The sequence below is a fragment of the Schistocerca americana genome, chromosome X (assembly GCF_021461395.2).
Source record: "Schistocerca americana isolate TAMUIC-IGC-003095 chromosome X, iqSchAmer2.1, whole genome shotgun sequence".
NCBI classification, from domain to species: Eukaryota; Metazoa; Arthropoda; class Insecta; order Orthoptera; family Acrididae; genus Schistocerca; species Schistocerca americana.
In genome coordinates this window covers 709,265,819-709,282,528 of record NC_060130.1, presented here as the reverse complement: position 1 = coordinate 709,282,528, position 16,710 = coordinate 709,265,819, and the positions used below count along the sequence as shown (strand labels likewise).

Here is a 16,710-nt window from a genome sequence, read left to right as displayed (position 1 = left end):
AAAACTGGCAAAAAACACTTATTCTGCAGCTGTGATATTAAAAGCACTCATTCCTAAAAAGTATGATATGATTAGGAAAACATACAAGAGAACATAGGGTCACCTTCAAATGTTGACTGCTGAATTCAATCATTACTTCATACAATATAACAAAACAAAAGCTTAAGTTGACCAAAAACTGATTCACAGCCCTTTCAGCATTAGTGCTGGAAAAGATGCGTAAGAAATCTAGGAAGAGCTCATTCAGTTCCAAGACAATAGAAACTATGACACAACTGAATCTGATTTTCTTGGACAGTTTTGGTGTAGAAAAGCAATTTCATACACTACAATTTGAGAAATTGCCTTGCAGTTCTCCACAATTTATTTCCACAAACAAGGGTTTTCTGCTTTGCTGGTAATTGAAAACAAGTCCAGAAATCAACTGAAAGCAAGTGATGATGTGTGTGTAGTTTTGAGCAATAATATTAGCCCCGGGATTACCTAACTTGCACTGAAAATGCAAGCTCAAAAATCACAGTGACGCAAACTGAATTCAATTTTCTACTAAAAATGTTGTGTTTTATATTATAATAGAACTGTTAATGCATGTTGCTTTTGAGTTTCATGAATATGTTAACAGTTTCAATTAAAGTTTATTTTTAGATTTACACAGTTTATTTTTCTTGAACCTTGTGACGCCTGCTAACAACAAAGAAACCAAAGTGGTCCCTGGTGAAAGAAAGGTTGGGAACTGCTAAGATAGAGAAATCTTTAAGTGAGGGTCATTCAGAGGATGAGGGGAGTAATGCAAGCAGCCCGAGCATGCCAAAGGAAATGGATTAGGTTCCAGGAAGTGAACTTACTCAATTGTTCAATGCATTCAGTGCCAAACTTGTTAAAAGTTTGGTGCAAAATTTGAAGATTTCAGTTCAAAAACTGAAAATATAAAGTCAGGAATTAGTCAAAGTATCAATTCAAAATTTAAAGATATGAAGTCTGAAACTGGCGGTTTAAAATCTGAACTTAGGGATAAATAACATATTTGATCAATTGGAGGGCAGATCTGATGAAATTTAAAATAAATTAGAAACTCGTGAAAAAAACTGTAGAAGTGGTTATCAAGTCAAGTGGACAACGTAGAAAAGGAACCGGTAGCCAAAGTGGAGGGTGCAGAACATGAACTTGGGGGACGAACTGAAGGACAGGAGAAGCAGTGCAGAAAATTTGAGCTCCAGACAAATGTTGAATTAGTATATGTAATTAAAATAAGTAATGGTAATTTAAAGAGAGGGGGGATGTTTGGGGTAAAGACGAACAATCTGAATGAAATTGTAAGTAGTGTAGCAGCTGGGCAGGCAGGTATGATGTCCCATGGGAAAAGAAAATAGTAATAAATTGCCATTCAGTGATGGAAACAAGTACCATACAGTTGACATCCTGAATACTGGGAATCTATAATGGGGACCACACATAGATCAGGCAGTAGGCAAGGCATACAAGACTCTGCACACGTTAATGACAGTTCTGAAGTGTGCAAGCGTGGGTACAAAGGAGAAAAACTACATGCCCCCTTGTAAGATGCCAGTTGGAGTATGTTGCAGGGATATGGCATCCCCAACAAAAATACCTGTCAAAGCACATAGTATTACAACACAGGGCAGCCAGGTATACTGTATAATGGGAGACTACAGAAAGACAAATTGTATCATGGAAACGGTTAGGAAACTGAAATGAGAAAGTCTTGTAGGAAAAAGTATCACCCATCTCATCTTCATCCACTGCCCCTTCCTGTTCTATAATATTTTCTTCAAGTTTCTTTCCTTTACATATTCCTTCCACCTTTCAGACTTTTCTTTTCTTATCACTAGCCTGCTGCCTGAGTTCTTTATAATCATACAGCTGCTTCTCTAGTCTCTAAAGGATTCTATGATTTTTCCAAGAGTGGTATCCATGATCAATCTTTTATATAGTTATCCATACTCTTCAATTTTGCATTTTTCATGTAGAAATTCTTGATTTTCTATTTTGCAATTTCTGTCAATCTCACTTTTTATGGCTGTATTCTATTTGCTTATTTTTTTCTGTATTTTTGTTCTCATCTTTCATCAATTACTATTAATCTCTCATGCGTTGTCCAAGAATTTTTATTGGGCCACATCTTCTTGTCTAGTAGTTCCTCTGCTGCCTCATCTCCCGAAGTTACCTCATTCATTTTCTATTGTAATGCTTCCACTTAAAATCAGTTGTTACTTTAACATTCCCTTCGAAACTCTCAGTGTCCGTCTGTTTCAATTATATCAAGTCCAACTCATTAATTTCCTAATCTCATAAATCAATATTGTTAGTTTTTGTAGTCTACTGTTAGGGCCCATTTATATGAGTATTCCTGGATTCCTCTGAGAGATACTTTTGCAGGACCAGGGCACCTCAAGTATTTGTAATAAACTGATCTTTATTTGTGCATACAGCAGAAACATTGTTGCATTTAAGGTGACAGTGGTACCCAACAGATGAGTGGCAACGCAATGCTTGTAAGATTTGTTTATTGTGTGTGTGTGTGCCACTCAGGATAAATCACATTACTCAATAAATCAAAAATTCATATCAGTTTCCCTTTACTTTTTCTATAAAAGTAAATTCTTTCTAGGAATACTGAGTATATATTTTATAGATTGTTGAAATGAATGAAAAGTTGCCTCAAAAATTCTACATAAGGTAACACATTGTGCTGGTTTTATTAGTTAGATTAATTACTAGTTACATTAATCCACTATTACTCAATTTGAGTGTAAAGGGTAGCTCAGGTGTATCATAATTTTTACATGTAAATGTGACATCAAGGGTGGAGTTAAATGAGAAAATTATACCCTCAGAACATCATTTAAGAAATGGATGATAAAGATGTGTTAAAATTCTAGGGCAATCGTCTCTTGGGGGATGATTCATAAACAATTCTTTCTCACAGCTGTACACTCTACTATATAAGAATACTGACCATTAAGGGCAAATTAACTTATGGCTACGTTTACACATATGCAAATCATTTTCATTTAGGGACACAAAACATCTTCGATCCTTGCTGATCAGTAGATAATCATTCAGTACGTACTTTACATGAGTATCTGCCTGTCTACATTTCACAGGGTAAGTATAAATCTCATACATTTCAAAATTATGCTTTGATCTAGCAATGGGTATAGAAACAATAACAGTTAATTCATCTTCAATCATTAAAGAGAGTGTGGTGGTTAACTTGTAGTAAGCATATAAATTGTAAGAGTTAACAGGGTAAATCATAGTATATGTTGCATCTCGATTTCGTTCAATTGATAGTAGGACCTGTAAAAATTGTTCTGGGTGTGGTAGTACACTGCTCAAACAATCATTTGAACTACTTTCTAAGGCTGGTCTTAAGTTAAGGGCATCCATTCTAGCATTTGATACTCTATCAGTAATCCTTAACAACAGTGTGTTTAAATCTAAGTGTGCACTCACAGTATTTAATCCTTGGAATAGTTCTTGGATATTTGCGTTCGTTTCATTACGAATTGTGTGGAAATGTACAATAAATTGCTTTACAATCTGTTCAGCGAAAAATGTGTGGTTAGTAATGGTTCTTTTCATATTTTTTAATACGATACATTATAGAGATTAGTTGAATCTGTACTAGACTGTTGTTCAAGAGCTAATATTTTGCCTTTAACTTCCAGTAGATCTCGAATAGTTAAAGTACCAAATACAGTACGAAGGATACTCCGCCCAAAATCAAACCAGGCATGTTTACGCCTAATTCAAGTTCTATGTGGCAAAAGCTTTAAAAAACAGTAAATCTCTTGCTCATAATTAGCAAATGCTGACTCTACCTGCATTTTGGCTATGATTCAGTTATTATATCAAGATGTACCCATTTCCAAAATTGTATCATTACCCTTAAGAGAACCTTAAGAGAACGAATTAGATCAATTTGCTTCTTTGCAGAATTGAACTGTTGCTGGATTTCACTCAAATTGTACTTGAGGACAAGTTTTGCATTACTTGTTGAAACTACCATGTCTGATCGTGGTTCAAACAAAACACCTGTATTCTGCTGTACTATTACTACAGCATTAGTAGAATACACTATCATAGCAAACATTAGAATAAAAATGAACATGGTTAATTACTTCTAAATACTAGAGTTAACAATGAACATAAAATAAATGAGTTTCTTGTGGCAACCTGTGGAATGAAAGGTATAGTTTCACTTGTGCACGCGTGCAGTAGCTTCAATGCTAAATTTTCACAACACATTCACATAATCACATGGCTTAAATAAACATACGCATTGCACTCTCACAAACTACACACGTTTACACACATTGTAGGGGTGTCTGGAACAGGCAGGATTGCTCAGAACGTGGCGATGCCTCGGCCTCGAAGTCTGGACTGCGCCCTCGCAATTCTCACTTCCTGCGTTTGAGAACAGCAGGTCTGCCTCTCGGTCGGTCCTCGTCGTCTTGCGATGCTACAGGAAATCTACCCAGAAATGGCTTTACATGAGTGACATTCATGACAATTGAATGAAAGAGCAGTTGAAGCTTAAGAGTGACTGGCGACAACACCTCCAGGATTGGATATGGTCCCTTCCAAAACTTCTAAAACTTTTTGACTTGACTCTTCTTTTACACCACGTTGCTCAGATACACAAGATCTCCATCTTGATACTGTGGCACTGCTGCTTGGCGGTCGTGTTGTCTTGCTTGCTGAAGAAAAGATAGATGATTTCGCTGTTTCCCTCCCCTCCATGATTCCTTTAGCTTGTGTGCTACGTCCCTTACGTGTTCATTGCTGATTCCTGCAGTCGATTGTGCAAAGTCCAAGGGTGAATGCATTCTTCTTCCGTAGACGGTCTCATATGGACTTAGGCCAGTTGAACTTTGCATTTTGGCATTGTAGCAACTTACCAAGTACGGTAAACAGACATCCCAATTGTCATGTTTGCTGCTCACATAATGGCTAACCATTTTAATAATTGTTCTGTGGACTCGCTCGACTCTTCCATTTCCTTCAGGGTGTGCTGGTGTAGTCCTTAACTGAGTTATTTGCATGAGCTTCCAAGTCTGTTTAAGCAATTCACTTATAAAATTCATTGCTTGATCAGTAATTATACTTAATGGTGATCCAAACTTAAGAATCAATTCTTTTACAAAAACTTTAGCTATAGTCTCTGCGCTCTGGTCAGGTATTGGTATCATGAGAAGGTGTCTAGAGAAATGATCGAACATTGCCAATATGTATTTGTTTCCATCTTTAGTCTTAGGCAACGGTCCTACGACATCTAGTCCTACTCATTCAAATGGTTCACTTGTCTCTGGCAGTTCTTGCAATGGTTCTCTACTTTTTCCTACATTATTCCGTCTGTTACTGGAATCACATTGTGAAAAAAACTTGAAAATGTCAACTTTGTGGCTCAGCCACCAAAACATTGGAGCTATTTTAATGTTTGTTGCTTTTTTACTGCAATGTCCTGGTAATAAAGAATCGCATTGTTCTCTCATGATTTGCTCTTTCATGCTTTCTTGAATAACTACGCAGTTTCCTTTAATAGTGATTTTGTACAATAATCCACCTATTTCGACAAAATGTTGATCATTTTTCCATAATTTGCATTGTGGATCTTCTTCTGAGCTGCCTTTAACTCTTCTTCCCAACTTATTGTAACACAAACATTGACTTTTCGACTCATTGCATCAGCATTCACATGTTGTTTAGCAGGTCGGAGAATAAACTGGTACTCACTCAGTCTTAATGCCCATCTTGCTAATCTGCAACTTGGATCCTTTAAGCTCAATAACCATTTAAGTGTGGCATGATCTGTAATAACTGTAAATTCTCTTCCTTTTAAGAAACATCTGTTATGTGTTATACCAAAAACCAAAGCACAAAGCTCCTTCTCAATAGCAGTATAGTTACATTCTGCTTTGCTTAATTGTCTGGAAGCAAATGAGATTGGATGTTCACGACCATCAACTTTTTGAGACAAGATTGCACCTATGGAAAAATTGGATGCATCTGTTGAAGGAATAAAAGGTTTACTGAAATCCAGATAGGCTAACACTGCAGCTGTGGTTAGAGCAGTTTTAAGTTCTTCCATTGCCTTTTTGCACTCTGTTGACCAATTAAATGTGGCTCCTTTCTTCAGTAGCTGTGTCTTTGGACGTGCTATATTCGCATAACCGGCTATAAATCGTCTGTAGAAATTTGACAATCCCAAGAATGATTGTAGTTCTTTCAAATTCTGTGGTTCAGGAAAATTCTTTATAGCTTCAATTAATTTTGGATCATGTCAAACATCTTCACTGGTTATAACATAAGCAAGGTAGTTAACTTTACTTTGTGCAAAATGACATTTATCTATTGATAAAGACAGGTTTGCGCTTCTTATATGCTCAAAAACAGCTTGTAGTCTCTCAGTATGCTGCTTCATGTTTTCACCAAAAATTATTACATCACCAAGGTAAACAAGTGCTTGTGTTGGGGTGAGCCCTCATAAAAGTGAATCCATCAGGTGTTGAAGTGTAGCTGGAGCATTACAATGTCCAAATGGCATACGAAGATACTTGTATACTCCTGTTGCTGTTACAAATGAAGTTTTTGCTTGATCTTCTGGATGCACTGTTAGCTGGCGATAACCATTTGTTAAATCACGTACTGAAAAAATGCTACATCTGCCTAAGTAATCCAAGGTTTCCACTAAATTTGGTAAGGGGTGAATGTCGGGTGTGGTCACGGCATTCAAAGATCGGTAATCAACAGAAAAACGGAACTGTGGTTCTCCAGAAATTGATTTCTTCTTTACAATTACAACAGGTGGAAACCATGGTGGGTCTGAAGGATCTCTTGGTTTTATAATTATGACTTCTAATTGTTCTTTAACCATGTCTTCTACCAACTCTCTTTGACTAAATGGTATTCAGTAAGGTTTCTGTGTGATCGGGGCTGCAGTCCCTGTATAAATACGATGTTGAACTAAATGAGTGACAGGTAAATTTGCACATTCTAGGAATAAATCTGCATACTCCACCAAAACAGGCACTAAAATCTTCTGTTCATCAGCTGTCAAATATTCCATCCTCTTCCAAATCTTGCGCTTCAGTTCATTATTAACTTCATCTCCTCGTTGCAATTTTGCGGTACTGTTACAAATATCTGTGTTTATAACTGCAGCATTTGTTACCTCATCTGGAATCTGTATTACGTCACTTTTACTTGCGCTCAACAGTTCAGCAACTTTCGTTCCTCGTGACAAAACAATATCCTCATTGCTCATATTCGTTATTGTAACCGGGACTTTTGCAACATTCTGTCTCACCACTGTAGCGACACCTACAATTCTAGCAACATAATAATGCATTGTATGCAGTAGCTCAGTTTTCTCGGATCGCTCAATTAAGCAGAAAAGTTCCTTCCTTGCATTGGGCTGACTTAACTTCAACATAGATTGCCTTTCCTGCTCCCTTGTGAATTTGCTGAGGCTGATCAATTCGAACATCAATTCGGACAGTTTGAACTGATGCATCGTTTGGGCGGTCCATTCCCATGGCGTCAGTATTGCTGCTCCTTTGAGTACGATCTGAAGAATGATTTCCTAAGCTGTAGTTGCCACGGCCTAGTCTGATCTTTCTTTCTGCGACAAATATCTCTGCCTCGTTAGCGGACAAGCAATCAAATCCAAGTACACCGTCATAGCGCATTTCGTTATTTGAAACTACTTGCACCCTTGCTGTGTATTTATCTTTATCTTTATTTTCACCTTCATCTTGGCCTTGGCCAAGAAGTAATTCTACATCAACTTCTCCATAGTTACATAGCTTTCCTCCGTTTAATCCTCGCACTTTTGATAGCGGCAGTTTCAATTTATCCCGTTTATCTATGCCACACCACATTAATGTCTGTGCTCCTGTGTCAATAAGTAGTTTGATGTTTCTCCCACAATATACAGCACCTATCATGAAGTCATTTTTGGTCTGATTTTCGATGGAACTAACAGGAACCACGGACTCTGGCAAGGGGTGGATGGAGTGGTGGCCCATATGTCCCTGTACTCGTTTAAAGATCCGGCAGACTGTCTGTAGTTTGCATTACCTTTCTTCTTGTTGCGACAATCTCTCGAAACATGATCCTGCATCCTGCAACGATAGCAGACTCGATGCTCTTTACAATCCTTACACTTGTGACCCAGCTTATTGCATCAGTAGCATTGTACTGTTGTGTTGAAAACTGTGTTCTTGTTTCTGCATCTCATTCGGCCGTCTTAGTGCTTCAACAAAACCGACAGCTGATTCTACTGCTTACCGAAACGTTTTAAATCGTGCCAATTGAACAGCTTTGCTTACTTCCTCTCCGTGCAACCCATGAATGAATGTGTCCAAGGGTCTCTGGTCAGATTGGAACAACTGAATGCAGTTTTCATTTTCATCTTCTACTAACTAGTATGTTTGAGCTTTGATGTTTCGAATTCTGTCGGCAAACTGCTTGACAGATTGGTCTCGTCGCATTCGCAAACGGTAAAGCTGCTCTCTGTAAAATCTGATCGCGTTTTTACGTTTAAATCTCTGAACAACAGTCGTTCTAAACTCATTGTAATCTTCTGTTTTCACCCAAGTAGGCTCCGCACTAAAGAAATCTTGTGCTGCTCCCTGAATTCTTAATTTGGCAACCACTAGCTTATCGGAATCTGTCCACGATCCTAACAGGACGGCACCTTCAAGTTTACGAAAAAACACCTTCACACCATCTTCGGGTTTCCCACTAAACACTGGTACTGATGGCAATTATGAAATTTTTTTTATTGTAGTTCTACCTGTACAGCATGAATTATCATTTGCCAACTCTCTCGGAATGTCACACTCGATTCTTTTTAACTGCCGAATCTCTTCTTGCAGTTCATTAATAACAGTTTGTAGATCGACAACATTACTCAGACTGGATTGCGACGTTTCATCTAATTTAACTCCAATGAGGCACTGCACTCAAATGTAAAATAAAAATCCATCACTGCCTTTCGTATTCTAGCCAAACTGGAGTAGACCAACCTGAATTCCAGCGTTGGATGTCCCCGCATAGTCGGAAGACGTTCATGCTGCTGCTGTTCGAAGTTCACGTTGTGCTGTACCTCTTCAGGACTGTAGATTTTCCATAATTATCCCCATGCTGACACCACTTCTATAAGGGGTTTCTTTGTGTTGTCTCCCCAGATGATAATTACACAAAATATTTGTCAGGATTTGTAAGTGGTGGGTCCTTGAGGTACTGCAATACGCGAACACGAGAAGTAAGTTTAAACAGTTTTATTAACAAAGCTGACTATAAAACACACATGCTACGCGCACCCATCATCACTGTGTCTCACATCCTAACAGCAGCTAATTACAGTCGTATCGAAGGGCTCCATGGTGAGCTAAAAGACGAGACATTTTCATGCCTGAGGCCGTACTAGTTAATACAGCGTGCTGCAGACGGCGGCCAGTGGCGTACTCCCTACCTTCGCATTCTGGCCAGATGCCGCGTCTACTGACCAAGCAAATTGTCAGCATTCCAGATAGGCTGGCTGGCAAGCGCGTGTTACATACCATACATCTGCATGGAACCCGTATACCCTTAGAGTATATTCAATACTTCTTTTACATATACTGTTTTCTATTAATGCTTCAGAGCCAGTCTCATTGAACAACAAATTTTAAGTCCCCAGATCCTCCCCACAACAATGAGTAATTTCCAATATTGGCTAACAACAGAGGCAAAGTAGCAACAAAAATTGGACTGTGAACAGAGTTTTAACTTTGACATGTTGTTTCTCGTTGATCAAAGGTGTTTAAATCAGTTATAGAAAACAGGTTTTGTACAAGTAGACCAAATGTGATCTATATTTGTACTACTAAGGATAAAAAAATTAACTGTCCATGTTACATGTTAATAATTTAAATGTATCGTACATAGATTAATATTTGGGTTTTGTTTTACTGGTGCAATGTACTCGGCGTAATTACATTTGCCACAGTACAGACTTTGTGCCATCTGAATCACCAAGTCTGTTCATTTGCCAGTAAACTGTAGTAATTCATTCAGAAGGGTCAATAAATTTTCTCAGATTTAGTTCCAAACGATTAGTAATGCTTCTTCGTACAAGTCTCAAAAAAGGGTACAAAACATAATGGAACGTTGCAAGTTTTGCATTGGTATCTAGTCTCGTGCAAACAACGCATCTGCTCATTAGCGTACTTTTCTGCAAACATTCTCTCATAATAACAGCCGGAAAATGTCTCTTAGTGAAGCGCAGAGGATTCTAGTCATTGTACGGCTTTCCCCCACCAGCTTTTTTCCGTTCTGTAGCATATTTTTCTACATTTTTCCTTATGAGAGAAAGGTGAAACTCTGTGAGTGCCATTTTTCGCCCTGTTACCGACCAGTGGAGAGCATGAGCATTTAGAAAGCACAAATCCAGAATGGGAAAAAAATTTCTTTTAGCATTTCACAGTCTTACGCACTGAATCTACTGAGGTCAGTAACATGTGACATGAACACATGGGACATAATTTCGCTGAAAATTGGTGTGTTCAAAAGTGTATCTCTGGACCCATCATCACTTAATTTTAACTTCTTAATTTGTGCCATTAGAAGGCAAATAGCAACAAAACAATACATTCCCTCAGATCCAGTGTGCTTCCACTGACAGTCGAGAATTCACAGATTCTGTAATATTTCCTCTGGTGTAAACGTAAAAATGATTTGTTTCATCTGCACTAAATTGCAACAGTTCTTGACACATAAATATCACAAAAAATGAAAGAATGTTTGGGTCAGTATCTAACTGACATTTGTGTCCTGAACTGGAGTCATCAAAGTACTGGTTTAACAGCTAGAAATCTGTTTCTTTCCAGTCAAATGTGTCACTTAAGCGCACTCTTTTCCAAACCATTTCACTGTTCCTTTCTGATTCCTTGGATTCATAGGAACAGCTGTCTGTAATACTTGCTCTCCCATCTGATGTAAAGGGCTGAGGAGTACAGCTTCAAGATTCTGTTGAAGACTCCTCACTGCTAGCAACGTCAGATAATTCTCACTCACTGTCGCTTTTTTGTGAGCATATCCAGGATTTCTTGATCTGTGCAACCACTGTGAGGTGACATTTATCGCGTAGAAAACAAGATAACTGACGAAAACACAGGAATCAAAGTCGAATTCTGCAAAGAAGGAATACAGCAATAAACATATATGCATTCTCGAACTATGCAGTCAGACCAGTGAACAGGTACTGGAAGAGCAGGGCAGAAGGCAGCTCTGCGTGTTTACATGTCTGTAGCGCTCGGGTAGCTGTGATTCATCGCACCTAAACTCAACCTAGTGGTGCAAAGGCCGGTGGCACTGCACGTGTCAACACATCCTTAGTGCTGTAGGGAAGACCTGAGGGCCGCACTTACACAAGTCAGGGGCGCCAAGGGAATGGCGATGCACGACGAGATAACATGTCCTCAGCAGTCAACGGGTTAGCATACATCACTACCAAATATATATTATTTGTGCATGTCACATCTTCAGTCTTCCAACCCCATCCATAGGATCAATTAGGGTATATTAGCCCCACATTTTTATACAAAGCTGGTACACATGTACGAACAGACATATTTACATGTACAAAACAGTGGAAAACAATGCTTTTTTTGTGCATTTAAATAAATTTGAAAAAGTTTATTCAAGTGCTTTGGGATGTACATGTACAATATTTTTGCTCTTTCCATCCTCCACAAACTGCTGCTCTGTACCTCCCTGAGTTAAACATCTAAGTCACCCCGTCTTCACCCCATCCTTATGGGTGGTAGGTGGTTCTTACCCCCACAAAACCCTCTGCAGGTGTGCACAACAACAACAACAACAAAAAACAGCTTACCAAAGTTTCGTCAGAATTGGATGAATGCTATATGAACACATGTAAGACAAGCAAACAAATCTTCATTTTTATATACTGGACACGTGATTATGGGACTCAAACATTTATCATACAAGATAAGTATGTACAACATTCAGTTTGACATTTAGGATAGTTAGTTAATTTCAAGAACTTTTGTTATACAACTGCTTATATTTGCAGCAGAAGGCAGTTACTCTTCCACACCACTATGTGCTGTCACCATTTAGTACTGGAATAATTAATAATCTTACCAAAGCCAGTACATGGGATGCCACTAAAATCTATGTTGTATAGGATCTTTTAAGATTTTACTGCATTATTCCACGAGTCTCAAGCTCTTTTTAGTGTTTCCACAGTACCTAAAGAGAACAGAAAAAATTTCCTGGCAACATATTCTGCATTTGGACCACCACCCTCCCCAACTGTAATCCCACAGTACGAGAAAACACATTAAGTTTCACGATTTGCTTCAGTTTTTCAAGAATGGATAACGCACTACATTTTACTCGCAATGAAAACCACTGAGAATATTAAGTAATTCTGAGATACCACAGTTGAGAGAGAAGCAGTATACGTGGCTTTCTCCCATCACTACTACTCAGCTATCTCAAAAATTCCATTTGCACATTTAAATAACTGACCGCCTCAAACATTTATCACAAATTAACCATCCACAATCTAGTGGTTCTTATAAAAATTTCATATTTATTGCTTATTGATACAGAAAATCTTTGCTGGAGGGTCCCTTCCTCTTCTATAGACTCTTTACAGCTACATGATGTGGTGCAATTGGCTTCAGTGTTTAAGGCGCTAATAGACTAACTTAATAATAAAATTTCAAAAAATACCTAACCAATCAAGCTCAGGAAACTATGCCAGGTAAGCTGGTCACTGGTGCACTTTCTGTGCAAGACGTCACAAGTCGGCAGTTATGAAGATACGTAGTTACCACCCTGCTCAGTAATTGCCATTAATGTTTACTCTTGAAAGGTACTGCTCCTCAGTTGTCACAACTAAGGAAAAATCGTGGGCAGTAAAGAGATTTTAACTGAATTCATGCATGACAGATACTGAGCACTCTCCTAGAGAAGTAGACCACTAAATGATGAATCTTAGTTTAAAATGTACTGGAATACGATTGCTGGGCACAGAGAAATTCCGGCTGACTGAGGGAACATTCATTCACAGATATCCTACACATACCAGTCTGCAAACTCCTGCTACTTCTACAGATAAAGTAATTTCCGGAATTTCCTGCCAGATTAAAACTGTTTGCTGGGGTGGGACTCGAACATGGGACCTTTGCCTTTCATGATACTGTACAGACTGAGCTATCCAAGCACAACTCACGACCTTCTCTCACAGCCCTATCTCCTTCCTTCAAACTTCACAGATGTTCTCCTGCATACCTTATATGACTAGTGCTCCTGGTACAAAGGATATTGCAGAAACATGGCTTAGCCAAAGCCTGAGGATTGTTCCCACAATAAATTTTCACTCTGCAGTGGTTAGGGCATGTCCTGTGTAATGCTTGGCTAGCTCAGTCAGTAGAGCACTTGGCTCAACCATGTCTCCACAATATTCTTTCTTCCAGAACTGCTAGTCCCACAAAATACGAAGACTTCTATGAAGTTTGGAAGGCAGGAAATCAGGTACTGGCAGAAGTAGGGCAGTGGGGGTGGGTCATGATTTGTGATTGCTTAGCTCAGTTGGTACAGCACTTGCCCAAGAAAGGCAAGGATCTTAGGTTTGAGTTCTTGTCCGTACAGTTTTAGTCTGCCGGAAAGTTTCATATCTGTCCAAACTCTAGTGCAGAGTGAAAATTCACTCTGGGAACATTACTTTTAATAAAACATCATCAGTAATGGACACCTGTTGCACTACTTTTCTTTCCATGCTAATAAAATAAAACTAGCCCATAAAACAGCAATATAAAAATTAATCTTGACATATCTTGGTGCTGCACCACTGTGGGAAATAAAAGATTTCAAGATTTTGAAATTCAAACAGCAGTTGTAAACACAAAAATTCTAATACTAATGGGGAAGACAGGATGCAGGTAGCCAGTAAAAGTCTACATAAATAATACTTTATTACAGAAATTCTGTAGTTTTATATCGGTACAACTTTTGCTCCTTACAATTCTTTATCAGCCAAATACAAAAGACTACGAGGATTTGTATGCAGTTTACATAAGATCAAAATGCACCATACACCTCTGTAATTTATGACGCATAACACGAAGTGTGATATGCCATAAAGACAGATTCACGATTGTTCTGTATGTACACATTATACAAAAGAGTACTTTACAATGCTATAAAAAGCTAAGGCCCAATGATTATGAAACCTTTTACTGGAAGAGTTTTGTATTTGCAAATAAAAAAATCTGAAATAAAAACCTGGACCGTAATTTCAAAAAAGGCCTAACCTTAGCATTGCGCTTTCCTAATTTAAGAGGATCTGGGGAAATATGAAATTTCTGAACAGCTGCATCACAGCTCAAAAGCAAATTACACACAATGTTGTTATAAACATTTTTCATGGAAGTACTGGCAGTAGCCAATTTTAAATTCAAGGTTAATTTAAAAAATATTTGAGTAAAAAATTTAGCAAATACTACTCATTTTAAAAATATGCCCAATTTGTTTATAGAAAATAACAGGTAACAAAGGCAAGTCATTAAGCCTAGAGTAAGAAAATAAGTTATATGGGAGAAAGATCTTAAGTTAAAAATATTAGTATAAAAATTGTTATAGCCTGAGACGCAGTCATGTAAACAAAAAACTCTCAAAACAAAAAAAAAATGCAATTATCATGGGCAATTGGACTCAACCAACAGTCATCATCTGTGTTTGTAAGCACCATGCATTCACTTATTTCACAAATGTCTAGTTTCCATAACCTTTACTAATACCATTCCTCTTGAAAAATGAACAACCATAGCTACTCATAACACATCAGATTTTAATATTGTATTTGTTACCAGATCTGGATAATAAGTGCCTATATCCGTCAAAGATTCCACTGTTCTTACAGAGCTTTGCCTACAACATACTCTGAGCACATAAAACCTCCATCATTAAAATTTCATACCGTAACAAATATTACAAACCTAAATCTTTTAAAAAATAACCAATATCAATCTACACATTTACCAAAAAATAAACATGTAATGTGCATTTAAGAAGTGCAGAATAAAACTAAATACACAGTCCAACAGCAATAAGATCTTTGTTTCTTTCTCATATCTGACCTCTTAAGTTTATACAAAATGGTGCCAAAATACAAACAAAAACACACACACACACACACACACACACACACACACACACACACACACACACACACAGAGCAAATTGATATGTCTGACAAATTTTGCAAAACAGAGTTTCTGTCAATGTACATTAACAACATATATGTGAAAGTCATTCCAAAACTGACTACATTTTTGAGATACATGAAAATATTTCTGGAAAAAGCTACATTATACATGAGATTCAGAGCAAAACAGCTCTCAGACATCATATGCAGCTATCACAGCTGGTTTCTTCATAAAACACCCAAGTATACATTTTTGACACCTATGTATGATAAAAGCGTATTTCTCACAGTAAAATAAATGCAGAAAATACTTCACAGTTATACAATCATGTCATAAATTCACCTTCAAGGCAAAAAATAAAGTTTATGAAAATACACTCTGTCAATACATCTCATCTTTTGGGTGAACATTTCAGTACAACCCATCTAACTAACTTCAAGTAACTCACTAGAATGTTACATGTAAATAAATGCACTGACAATACTGATTCTTTTTCCAACAAATGAATCAGCAATGTCATTTCTGTCACTTACAAACTATTATGCAGCTGCTTTGACGAAACTTAACAGTGTATACACACAAATTTGTAAGCAGATAGAACTTAACTGTTACATCATCATGTCTTGGATGTTCTGATTGTATATGTAACCTCATATTAAGCATGTGAAGAAAATTGTGCAAAGTATCCGGCAGAGGTTGGGCAATGATGTTCCTACCTGCAATCAAAAAGAAATAAGTTATCATTAATTAGTGCCTGCTACACACTAGACCAAAACAAAATCTACAAAGTTAAAAAAACTTGACATTAAAACGGCAGCAGCATGACGGTTAAAAATTACATAAATAATGAACCATTTCTTCGTTAAGAGTGTCAGAATAAGCATAACATTAATCTGTAGCAGACTTACTTTACTGCTGTTCACTGTGACCTTGTACCAAAATGTCACATTAACCACATATTTTTTACCAGTTGTAAAATGTTAGTTTCGTATTTTAACATTTTATTGTTGCGTCAGAACTCCAAATATAAATAACTGAGAAGCTTTCAGACAAATCCTTCAAAATTAACACATGCATACGTGCATACACATCCGCTCATCCAACACTCATGGATGACTGTAACTGAGAATATAGCGAACTTTCACATGTGGATGTCATTGCAAAATACTTCATGAGTGTGACAGGAAGCTGACAGAGAAGCCCAAAATCAGTATTTTTAGCCCATTGACAATTCTCTTTTGAATGAATATAGCCTACAGGCTGAATTAAATTATCTTTTTTTTTCTTTTCTTTTTGATGAAATTCTATGCTTGAAAGAGATTTTGGCATAAAAATGGTAATGAACTGTCAACTGATTTTAAAGGTATTTTAAGAAGGAGCAGAACCGTAGAAAATTACCGTTTGGCATCTAGGTATTAAAGGCAATACAACTTGCATATTTGTAATTTTTCCTTTA

General features: G+C 37.5%; 1 protein-coding gene across 1 annotated transcript in view; it reads right to left on the bottom strand.

Moving 5' to 3' along the window:
- Nucleotides 1-14,002: 14,002 nt before the first annotated feature.
- Nucleotides 14,003-16,710, bottom strand: part of LOC124555445 (guanine nucleotide-binding protein G(i) subunit alpha) — a 39,019-nt gene continuing 36,311 nt past the window's right edge. The window contains exon 7 of the mRNA XM_047129357.1: nt 14,003-15,970. The gene's annotated coding sequence lies outside the window, so the exon portion shown is untranslated. The remainder of the gene's footprint in view (nt 15,971-16,710) is intronic.